This window comes from Opisthocomus hoazin, chromosome 12 (assembly GCF_030867145.1).
Source record: "Opisthocomus hoazin isolate bOpiHoa1 chromosome 12, bOpiHoa1.hap1, whole genome shotgun sequence".
NCBI lineage: Eukaryota > Metazoa > Chordata > Aves > Opisthocomiformes > Opisthocomidae > Opisthocomus > Opisthocomus hoazin.
In genome coordinates, this window is record NC_134425.1 from 18143728 (window position 1) to 18156617 (window position 12890).

Consider the following 12890-nt stretch of genomic DNA (forward strand, 5'->3'; position numbering starts at 1 on the left):
TCGATGCAAAGTGATAAAAAGCATCCCCAAATGAACTCTTCTTTAGGGAAAGAAAACCACAGTCTCTCAGTAGGTGTTGGAGAAAAAGGAATTCCAAATGTTGTTATTTATTTGAAATGAATGATTTTTTTAGATACAGAGTAATTCAGTAAAAGCTATGCAATATTTTTTTGTCATATGCAGGCCAGATAATTATAGTATAGAGTTTATTCATTTAATTTGGACTAATTTAGAAAATGAAATATATAATGGTGCAGCTGCTTTGTTCTTTTTCTAATAAAAGGTAGGAGCTTTTGAGTGTTATTAGACTGAGATAAACTAGGCTTCTGTATAGCACAATTTTGTATGTCTGAACTAGCGAAAGCCTTTGAAGTCCTATGAATCTTTCTGCTTGTTAATTCTTCCATTTGTTTGATTTTTGGTACAAAGAAAATGAAAGAATATGATGAGATTATGGCATTTTAAGTCAATATTTATTAAAAAATCAATCTCGATGAAAATCTGCCCATCCCTCTAATTAGATGAGGCAACTTGAGGTTGATTTTTAATTGCAAAAGTAATTACACGGAGCAGATAGCCAGTGACATTTGATTATCTAGGTGATTGATTAAAAAGCCTAGCTCACAGAGCAGATTGTCAGCCAGGGGAATCGAGACAAAAGAGCAAATTAAAAAAGTTGTCCTGTTAGTAATCACAAAATTCAAGGATGAAATTACAAAGCTAAACACCTCCAATCCACATCATCTTCATCACTCAAATGTCTGCGGCATGCCTGAGCTCAAAAAGGGGTGATAAAGAAATGGATTACTATTAAAAGGAGGAAGTATTCAGGAAATATAAAAATGAGAGAGCAAAAGCACAGCTGAGAACAGGGATTTCAACTGCACAAGCAAAGAAATAAAAATTTATCTTAATTGTGACGGAGTTCATTTTCCCTGGGCGCTTATGAAAGCTCTTTAAAACCAAGCAGGGTTAGTCAAATTAAGTGAAATATGCTGGGTAACAAAATACATTTTTAGTGATAAATCTTAATGATTATTTAAGAATCTAGTCTAAAGTATCCCTTCCTTCTCTAATATGTGTATTTTACAGTGGATATTCATTTAATTTTCTAATTTATTTAATGCCATTTTAACTTATTGCAGTGTGTAACTGGAATGGGTACCACCAATGCCTTTCAGTAAAGACTGTTATAAAATGTTTGTGAAATTCATGTATAAGGTAATGTGAATAAGGAAGGAAACAGAAGAAGAATTACGTTTGCTTATGAGATCCCATTTTGTTTCTAATTTTTATGATACTTGCCTCTTTGGGCTATACTGTTCTTGTAAGTTGGTCCAATGAGTTGATGAGGTACAAATCCTAAATTGGGAAGCAAACTCTTACAGCAGACAGTTATGATATATGTAGCATGATGTACAGCATGCTTCCATTGACTCTGGAGGCTTTGGATCAAGTCCAGTGTGTGCTTTCTTTTTTTTTTTTTTTACTGTGACGAAGTACTGTTGTGTTTTATCTGATTTATCAGATTGTTTCCGCCAAATAGTCTTTGGCAGAACTACTCCAGTCAGCTCAAAATGGTGTATAAGCCTGAAACTCGTTCATGAAAAATAACTGCATTTTCTGAAACATCACATGAATTCTTGATACCACTTTCCTGTTATTTAAACAAGTGTCTGTCATTTTCTGCACTACAAATGCCTGAAAAGTGGTGCAATGGCAAGGGGTGAGGTTGAGCAGCAATTATTCTTTAACTGGAACCAGAAATACATGCATATAGTATTATAATCTATTTTATTAGAATAAAACAACCCAGAGAAGAGGAGAAAGGCAGTGAAATTGTTGCAAGCATCCCATCTAGTGTCAATTAACACACAGCCCATTGGCCTTTAGAGTCCTTCAGAGCTCGAGCGCAGCAGCTATCAGCTGGTAGCAAGTGCTGGATTTACCATCATGGGTGTCAGCATCAGGCCCTTCATCTGCTGTCTAGCAGTCATTCAGTGAAGTCTTTGTGATCCATTTACTAATTCCATGGAAACAACCTGGTTTTCTTCTTCCATAGTGTTGTCATTGAGAAAAAGAAATGATTATTAGACTGTTGGATTTGTTAAATGCCAGCTCTGTATTGTTCTTTTGTGAGGCTCTATTACCTGTCACCCATCAAAATGTAATCTGACAAAGAGTAAAAAACATTCAGTTGATTAAAGGTGCTTCTTGCATATTACAACACTGTATAGCTTTCCAGGTTGCTGATAGGCCTTTTGCGTAAAAGCGCATGAACACCGAAACAGAGATGGTTATGGGCCTTGGTGTGTTTCTAACTCTTTATTAAAACACTTCATTAAAAAAGAAATTTAAAAATTACCAAAAAAAACCTAAACAAACAAAACCTGCAGGAAAGGCAAATTTACTTAACAATGAGAGGGTCGAGTCAGTTTTGGAAATGTTTCAGTGGCAACCTCAAGAGAGCAATTTGAACAGAGTAATGCCATAGAAAATTGGTATCCATTTTCGGTACAACAGAATGTGTAAGGGTGTGTTGGGTAGTTTGCAAACATTACAACAATAGCCTTTGTTTCTCTTTCAGCATTTTGAGAAGGTGAGGTGAAAGCAGCAGAAATAATTTTCTACAAGAGCAGCTGCCTCTCTGTTTAGCAAACAAAATGTCGAACTAATTTATAGATTTTGGTAATTTCAAAGCTTTCTGCAGACAATCTCATCTCCCTGCTATTTCTGAGGCTCAAAGCAAAGTCACAGAATAAACTCAATCTTGCATGTTACAGCTCTGTTAAGTCTGATACTAATACCCCTATTTATGATGTTTACAGTTTATGTATCATATTAGAGAGAATGTCTTTGGTCACAAGCTAAATATTCTTTACATGATTGTATTTACAATGGTTGTCTCATTTTCTCATATGGAAGCTACCTCAGAAAAATGGACTCTTGCATTGTATGGACATGAAACCCTCATCCCAATTTTCCAAAATAGCTGCTTTGGGTGATCTAATCTCTATGATTTTTCTGATCAGTTTTCAATACTCCTCAGTCTGATTGCTTCTATTTTTGCCTTTGCCTGCATTAAGCAAGTAATTCAGATGTTGGTAATTAACTGGAGTTCCCCTGCTGCCAGCCCAAATTCAGTTCCAAAAAGCCCTGTATATTGCTACTTCTGCATTTGTTAACAATGTCCAGACAACAGCTCTGCAATTAGATTCCCATCTGTTAGGCTGAGCATTTAGCATAGCCAAAGGATGCAAATGAACTTGCGTCCCTGAATGGAGTGGATCCCTAACTAGCAGTATTATATTTGAAAAGAAATTTAACAGTAAATGACAGGGAAGGAGATGAGGCTTTTAATAATACAGCAGCTCTAAAATGTTTAAATAAAAACAATGAAATACTGTTGCGACATATGATGGTTGTTCTAAGAAAGCTGAAAATATATTCAAATATTCCACTGTTTTCCTCAAAGTCTTGAAATCGGCATCAGATTGAGGGGAAAAATGCTAACTTAAAGTGTTAGGTATAGTGCTTAATGCATAAAGTAATGCTGCACGATTATATAAATGTTAGCGTTCTGAACCAATTATTGTTTGACACTCTTAAAGGAATGGTTCAAAATATTAGATGTTTTTACAGGATAAAAAGGAAAAGGCAGATGCAATTTTAGAAATTCTTGTGTTTAATCTCAAACTGCAATTTTGTATCAGTTCTAACAGTGTTATAATAAGGGATAATCCTACCAAGTCCATAGGCTGAGTGTTGGAGGATTAGCTAAAGCTTGCATATTTAAATGTTTCATTTTCTACTGGAATGTCTATAAAATAGACAGTAAAACCCACTTAAACTAATACCTGTTGAAGGACTAAAACAGTAAGGAAAAAGCTCTGTACAAACTCAGATTTTCTTTAAGTATTCATTCTATTACTCTTTTCCCTTTCCAGAATTTGCCGGTAAAAAAAAAAAAAGTTACATAAAGTACATGAATATAGGTTTTTTTCTTATGCATTAAAAATGTAATCATTCTGGTGTAAAATGAGTTTGCATGTTTATATTAATTTCTTTAAATAATATTTATAGCTTAGAACAAACAAAATACTAAACTAATAGTAAAAGATGCATTTCTGAAGTAATACTTGCAGTTATTTTGGTGCCTTACTGACAGAAGAGTATTTCTACAATGTAAAAACAGGGGAATGGGTTTTGGTGGAGTTTCTTGTGTACAGACTTCAAATTTACACAAGTTAGTTTTTATTGTGGCTTTTTTTTTTTCCTCTTTGGTAGTAACAATGAGCATTTCAAATGGTGGTGTGACTTTTTTCAGCAAGAATTTTGTCATAGTCATCAGTGGGATCTGGAGTGCACTCCATGTTTCTTACCAGAGCGCATACTACAGTGGCACAGAGAATCCAGAGATACTAAAACAATTGGCAATATTACAATTTAAATTTAAAAAAAAAAGCTTCTAAGGTAAACACCAACGTATTATTTCTTAGTTTGGGATTTTATTGTTCTACCTGCTCGATGTAATGAGATGCTTCGTGCCCCAGACATCTTTACATCCAAGGCAGATAAAGGGGTGTGGAGATCTGTTCAAGAGCATAGAGCACCAGCCTGGGAGAGCAGAGATGGGAATATTCAAATTCCATATTCTCAGTGCAGAGCAATGCACTGGCCACCAGCTGCGCCAGTAAAGCATGTTCTTGCTTCATAAATCGACTTGGGTTTCCCAGTATACGGGAGAGTTACAAGTAATCAAAATGTCCCGTTGGTTTACAGTTAGAACTTTACATTACCAGGCGAGTCCGCTCAGTCTTCTTTACAGCTAAAGGTTCTGCAGATAGCACTGTTCTGGTGAGGAGAGCAAGTTTTGATCCTTGCTGGCTGATGGAGGAGCCGTGTCGGCAGGGCTGTACTGCTCTCCCTGCTTGAGCATAGCACTGTATAGCTTGTGTGCTTGGGGCAAGGTGGAAGGGTGCCTACTGGAAGGATGTGCACTGCTCTGCAAAACCAGGTATGACTACTGCGTTGAATAACAGTAAATGGACTTAGAAATTTTGGGGGCTTTTCGAGAAAAATTACATCCATTTGTTTCAAACTCGCTAGCAGTGTGGGTTTGCTCAGGATGAGATGTGTGCTGCTTGTCACCATGACAGAAGTGCAGATCTTTGCCTCTGTGGGATTTGACTTTTCAGGGCCTGACAGGAGATGCGTGGGATCAGAATTCCCTGGCAGGCAAGCTGTTGGTCCAAGCATGCCACAGAAACGGTGGGAGCTTGTGATTGCCTGGTCCGCAGCCTGCTAATCTTCCAGATTAGTCTGTGCTTTCTCCCCTGGGGAATAGAAGGCCATGAGTAGAAAGCAAGAGCAATCCGTTGCTCTTCCACTGACAATAAACAGATAGTGACAGCAAAAACCTTGTTGCAATGCTATAGAGATCTGGGAGCGTGTGTGGGTACGGTGTTTTAGTCACCTTTTTTTTCTGTTCTTAAATAGAAAATTATTTGCCTACACAGGTGATGGAGGAACTGTGTGTGGGAAGGAGGGACTACAGGAGCACATAGGTGCATGAAGAGGTGGTGCTAGCAGGAAAACTTTGGTCTGCTGCTCCTGTACTTGGCTTATGCTATGCTGTTACGCCATTAGTATCTCCCCCCATCAGTAACCTGGGGACATCCTCTGGTTCTTGTGCTTCAAAGGAAGCATTGGTTTAGGTAGACACACAGAATCACAGAATCACAGAATAGTAGGGGTTGGAAGGGACCTCTGTGGGTCATCTAGTCCAACCCCCCCGCCGAAGCAGGGTCACCTACAGTAGGCTGCACAGGACCTTGTCCAGGCGGGTCTTGAATATCTCCAGAGAAGGAGACTCCACAACCTCCCTGGGCAGCCTGTTCCAGTGCTCCGTCACCCTCAGAGAGAAGAAGTTCCTCCTCATGTTCAGACGGAACTTTCTGTGCCTCAGTTTGTGCCCATTGCCCCTTAACACGTGATGCAGCACAGCTCTGATGGCTCGGGGCAGTATCATGTGGTGATGTGCTCGGATGGCAGTGAAGAGGTGCAGGTGCTGGGGCCTCTTCTGCCGGGTGCTGCAGAGGAGCAGGGCAGGAAGGAAGCCCTAGTCCCGCAGTATGGTAGCTCGAGGGGCGGCAGGTTCCTCCAGCAGCCCACTTGCTGCTCAGCTGGCTGGCGGCGTGGAGGGGCACGGGCACCTCTGCGTGTGGCGTGGGAGCCTTTCCGCTCCTAACACCTCTACTTACACTTTGAGATGGTGTGTCGCTATTTCTGCCTTCTAAATCAGAAACTGGCTGCTCCACACCATCCTAAACATTGCTTTGCTTGGTTTAAAGGTTGGTCTCGTGTGGAATAGCCTCTTCTACTGAGAGCAGCCTTGTGTTGATGACTGGGGCTTAGGTTTTTGGTGTGTGGTTCTTGCTGTGACATGGATACCTCTGGGAGTATGAATAAGTGCAGTTTTGCTCTTTGCCTCATAAGACTGGACACTGTGTAAAGGCTCCCAGACTTTGAACTGGCTCTATAGTGTCCGGGCCAGTAAAGTCCTGGGGGCTGCTGCAGTGCCAGTGACAATTAGCTACTTAATCTGCACGTGTTTTCCAGAAGCAGTTTTTTCTTACTGCATGTGACCACTAGTTTCTCATTATTGAATTCTTCTACTTCCACAGACTTTTCTTTTATAGCTTTGTGTTGTTTAATGATTTATTTTCCTTTTTTTTAATTAATTTATACCCAGGCTTTCCCCCTTTAATAAGAAGCACTTAAAGTCTCCCAGTGCAATGTCCATCAGCCAGCTTCTTTCTTATTTCACTCGCATTGTTATTACCTGGAGGTAGGTCTAATAACAGGAGCACACCATCAGTGTCCTGCATTCAAGTAAGGAAATTAACCTAATAATTGTCTCTCATGCATTCTTTCATTACACAGTTCATGGGGGCGAGGGGCAGAGGTCATTTAATTCACACAGTGATCACATTGTCATCAGCAGAGAAAACCATTATCTCAGTAGGTTATAGCTAATCCTACCGATAGCATTTTAACTGGCCTAATTTTTCTAATAAAGAAAAATATTGATGAGGTTACAAAAATGGGATGAAAGAACCTATTTAATAAACACCACCTAATCAGCATGGCTAGAGTTTCTGGAAGAAGTGTGGAAAGTTTTCATTCTGTGCCCACTGGAAATACACCTGCCAGCCCTTTGTAATCTGTTACTAACATTTACTTGTTTGCTGGTTTTGGGGTATGGAAGACAGCTTGGCTTTTAGTATTAATTTGTTATTGCGTATCTTCCTGCTTGCTTGCTGCCATAAAGGTTATGTCCACAATGATGTCAAAGGGGTGACTGCAGCCTGTTTACACATGGCTGAGTAAGATTTGGGTTGGTGGCTCAAGAACTGGTAGTAATCCAGCTATTTTGGTGTGAGGTGTGGGTTACAAAATGCACTCACCTGAGTAAGCACTGGAGCACTGAGCTGCATTGAGCTCTGTGCTGCGGCTCAACCACGGACTGCCCGCGCGTGGGCAACTGTAAAGCTGGCTCTGGTTTAGCTAAACATGCTTCAGTTACCCCTTTGACTGTCATGTAAACATACTCTTGATGAGCTGAGCTGCTTTGCTGCAGCTCTGTTCCTGGTTTTCCACAGATTTCCTTAATGGGTTGACTTATCTGTGTTTGAACTCTGGTTTGCTGCTTCCTAGGGCAGGGGCTTCACCTGTCCTCACAGTCCTTTTCACAGCTTTGCACTTTCTGTCTGTCCTCTGGAAAGCATAGTCTGAGCTTCTTTGTTTTCCTCTCTGAACATGAAATGCTGACATTTTTGAGACTGTTTGGTGTTGTGGAGGCAGGAGCAGAGACCACAGGGCTGTATTAGTTATAGCCCCGAGTAGCTTGATAGCAAAACTTCTGTTCAGAATGGGCTGTCTCTTGACACACTGAAAGTTTTCGGTCTCAAGCACAGCTTGAGAGTGGTTCAGGCTGTATTGGGTCAATTAATTTAATTGTGTAGGAGGCTGTTTTCCAGCACCCATTCTTTGTTTTCAGAAGGCTGTTGGATTTGCTCAGTCTTCAGGAAGTCAGTATTCTTCTCTACAGTGGGAAGCTGCTTCAGAACAAACCGTGTATTTATTCTGACAGTCTGCTCTGTGATCTCTGTTTGTGCCCAGGTGGCTGCACACCACACGGAGAGGGGAAAGCTGATGGCAGCATTTGACTCTCTTTGCTCTCTGTGACCCCACTTCACACTGCCCAGGGAAACTGAGACACAAGATAGGAAGGGATGCTGGTGCATTTTGATCTTCTGCATTAAAGGCCCTACTGTGATCCTTGCCCTGCAGGTACTCTAGCCTTCCTGCATGCTGGTGTGTGCTATAACTGTAGCACATTATTATAATAATTATTTTAATTATCCTCAATATGTAGTCCAAAATAATCTGATTATTATAAAAGAGAGTTAGGATGGGAGAGAGTTAAGTAAGACAGAGGTAAACATACATGGCATCTAGGGAGAGGAGTTCATGTGTGACACTGTTGGTGTGGGAGCCATAGGAACAATTCTGGTTTCTGGCCTGAATGAAAAGGGGGAAAGGAAAAAGAAAAGAAAATGTTTTTACTTTCTTGGTTTATTGTTTGCCCCTATCTTGACAAAGAGGAAGAGCTTCTGCTCTCACTAGTTGCCTATCATTGCTAAACTGCTGTTGAAGCATACTGGAAATTAACTTACAATCTCTTTCGTATTCCCTGTCACACAGGGAATCAATATTTGAGCAAGACTGTCACGTCCAGAAGTAACCCACAGTACCAGCTTCCTTCAAATACTTTTAACATTAAGGTTTGCACCCTGGCACATACCATTTCCTCAGCCCCACTCCACCCTGGCTCCACTGGTCTGTGGTCAAAGTGTTAGGCAACAGTTTTTATTAACTGTAATAACAATATTGCAGAGAAGGCCAATTTAAACTGAAGTCCTAGCATAGCCCTGCATTTCACAGCTGATTCATATTGACGAACACTGCTTACCCTGTGAACTGTAAACTGCTGGAATGAGCAGAGCGGCTGCAGTTTGCTTTCAAGTTGCAGGATCCAAAGGCAGCAGTAATTGTTTTTGAAATGTTTCTTTTTATTATTATTAAATAAGTTCATTGTATACGTTGAAACCTGGACCATTCCTGCTCTGATTTGCTTCCCTTTTCACCACCAGGCTGAAAGTGCAGGAACAGTGTGTGTGTGTGTTTTGGATTGCTTCTAAGCCATAATAAAAATATCCTTTTTGCAGAGAGAGGGTGCCATCTCTGCCATTTCCTCAGAAATGTGTAGTCCATAATTAGCCAGGATTTCCAACTCAGAGTGCTAAATGCAAGAGACAGGATGAACAAGAAACCCAACAAAATAACTAGATTTTATTTAAGTTAACATGAAAGTGCAGAAATATGTTAGTCATATATCATGACAGATTCTAGCCCAGCCAGTTCTTCATGTGTGTATTGGCATAGGGAGTCAAAGACTGTTTGAAAAGATGTGCTTACAAAGTAAGGCACTTTACCAACTGTCAGGAACTGCTTTGAAACACATCCTTACCTCTAGATACTATTTACCTTGAGGATGTACACTGTATATGCTGTCTTCAGCTTAAAGGCCCCAGGCTTGAGTAGCAGCAGTTACTGTATCTTCCAAAAAACCCTTGTAAATTATCACATATGTGCCTTGCAGCACCAGGCTGTTTGCTCAGCAGTCAAACACAATGCAGCAGCATTATTAAATTTCCATGAAGTTTACCAAATTTGCAGAATCAATAGGGTGGACCCAACAGGGAAGCTCTCCTACTGCCTCCAGCACCTTTAAAGCAGCTGATGGTGCCACTGATAGTTTGCATTCTGCTGTTACTCTACTGCTGTAGCCATCTACTTAATCTCCACAGCAAAGATTAGTTTATTCGATTAAGTCTGTTCCCTATAGACCATCCCTGTAGCTCCTTGGAAGGCATAAAGACTGTGTGTCTCCAACCTTTTACCAGCTAAAAAGATTCAATAAAGTAATCTTTTCCCCCTCCTTTTATATGATTGGAAAATAAATTGAAAATGAATTTCAGTTATTGCTTGTGTTTTAAATACAAGATAAAGGTCAGCCCCCTCTAGCTATCTCCATAGATGGAGATTAACACGAGCATGTTCCATTATAAAATCATATAGCAATTTTGTAAATCTGTCAAGTCATCTACAAATATATAATTAGTCTGTTAGATTTTGAAATCAATAAACAATGACTTTTCAGTCCTGTGCCTAGAAAGCTTTGCTAGAGAGTTCTTTAGACAAAGGAGTCCAAATAGCAAAATGTTTGCATTGTATGCATTAAGTTGTTCACTGGTTCTGTTTAGATATTGAAGGTTAATTGAAAATTAGGTGTATGTGTGCTTTTTTTTAATTACCTTTTTTTTTAACTCTATGTCAGAAAAGAAGCCAATTTTAAACTGGGATTCTTTTGTTACAGCAGCATGTAAAACAGTGGATGTTTACAGTGTAAACTTCCATTTTTCTTTTCATAGTTGGCTACAGTGAGATGGTGGCTCCGAATGTTTGTAAGGCAACATTCACAGACATTTTTATACAAGGCATGTGTTCACCGTTTGTCATCACTGTCACAGAACATGATTTCCCGGGTCAGAAAATTGACTTCAAAGCTTGACCCTGAAGATTTGACTTGCCTGTTTGCTTATTCTGGTTCAAGATGTGATGTCAAAAGCTGTCCTATTAGTGGCACCTTTTCACATTTAGTTTGCTCAGGTTGATAATAATGATACTGGATGGACCGGATTTTGATGTTGAAAGAGATAGAGGAAGGAGCACTGCTGGAATTGATGGTGTTGACAGTAGGAGGTGAGATTGGGAAAAGATATATTAAAATGTGGATATTATTTTAAATTACAACATTCCTTTGTTAAAATGTTGTATATCATCTTGAAATTAATGGCATTGGTGTATCCTCTTCCTAAAATAAGTAAGATTTTTTATATACAGTATAGGCACTGTTTATACCAGTTGCGAGTATATGCATATGTACGGTTTGAACGCAACTTCAAGTGGATTAATTAGAATACCCTGATTAGAATGGATTACATCATGTTTCTTTTAATTATTCATTTTAATACTGAATTTTGATATGCAGAAATTCATTGTTTTTAAAGCTTATTTGTTTTAGAAAGAGGCTAGCATAATTTTATCTCCAGCTCTCAAAACCAGACTTGCTATCACTCATCTCCTGGTTATGGTAGTGTGGCATTGTTACAAGTTGCTGGATGTACATAATAGTCTATCAGAATCCAGGGATCTTGAAGAATAAAAAAAATTAAAATTAGGTTATTGAAACACTTACAAGACGACACTTATGGCAGGAGAAGTGTCAAATCAATAACTTAATGTTCACAATTGAGTATCCTGGTGGGTTTTAACTAATGATTACCTGTTTATTGATCTGGCTTGTGACACCGAAGTAGAGAAATATTGTGATATTCTTTATTTTTAAAAAAGGAAAGAAAAGGAAATCTCATGCAGCAGAACACCTTCATCGATGATAGTTTTCGTAGCATGCTGCCAGCGTGATGTAGTTGAACGCATGTTGTCGTTGTTGCTAGTAAAGTTAAAATAGATGGGCTTCCCATTTTAATATGCCCTCATAACAATTACTTTATATAAGGTCATATTCTCAAAGTTTCCAAGGTACTTAGCTGGCATAGACTGCAGTGGAATGTCAAGCAGCTAGTGTGTAAGGTCACTCACAGAGGAGAATCACGACCGCGAGCCTTGCTTAGGGTGCACACTTCATCAGCCCTTCAGCTCCTGTATTGTATATTAACAATTCACTTGCCAATTATTATTATTAGTAGTAATAATTTCATTCCCTATGTTTGCTTGGATTTTATAATTTTACAGTGACTAGCACTCATGTTTACTTTATTATTTTTTCTTTCATCTCACCATTTTAGCTGGTGCAAAAGTCCCAGTCCATTAAGATTCAGGATTTCTGGAGTTGTCCATTTCTTCCCTAAGTGTTTGTGGGTGCTGTTCCCTTCGCAGTGGCCAGCAGGAACTGAAGGTGCCTCTCTGTGTCCAGTGCTTTCTTGGTAATTCCTTAGGTGCAATGCAGTCTGACTAGAGACAATGCTGCTGTTGGGGAGTCTGCAAGCTTCGAAACGTCGTAACCGTTATTTCAGTCTTATGATTTAAGGTGTATTAATTTTTAGGCTTTTTTGTCTTTTCAATTATTGATGTTCACAGTGTGATTTGTGTGTTTTGGTGGGGGTTTGAGGGTTTTAAAATTTGTTTTCTATTGTTGCTGGTTTTTTGTGGTTTTGGTTTTTTTTTAATTTCTTCCTGTGCAGTTTATATAGAAAAGCTTTAACTCTATTAGTACCACGGGAAAGTGCTCCCATGGACTCTGGTGGCTCTTCGATTGATCTAGCAGTAAAACAGGTGGGGTCCTGGGAAGGGGAATAGCTGAGAGACCGGCTGACAAGTCACGTCGGAGCCGGGGTCGGCAGCAAATGTGGGGTGGTGCTCACTTGGCAGTTGTCACTTTAATCCTCTGGCAAATATTCTGATTTTCAAATGGTTATTGGTTACACTTTTTGTGGTCTATAGAATTTTAGACTTAGAATGTAACTAAAGAGCTAAATTTTGATATCTTTTTTGGTAGAGAGTAGCTATTTCAGAATTCTACTGCATGTCCAGCAGCAGTGAAAGCAGACCAACTTTTGCCAAAATGGCTAACTCACGAAGAACATGCGTGTAACTGGGCAACATTAATGTATCTGTATTCGTTGATGTCTGTGATCTGCAGAACCTGCACTTTCTGGTAGTGTACAATTTACATTGTGCAG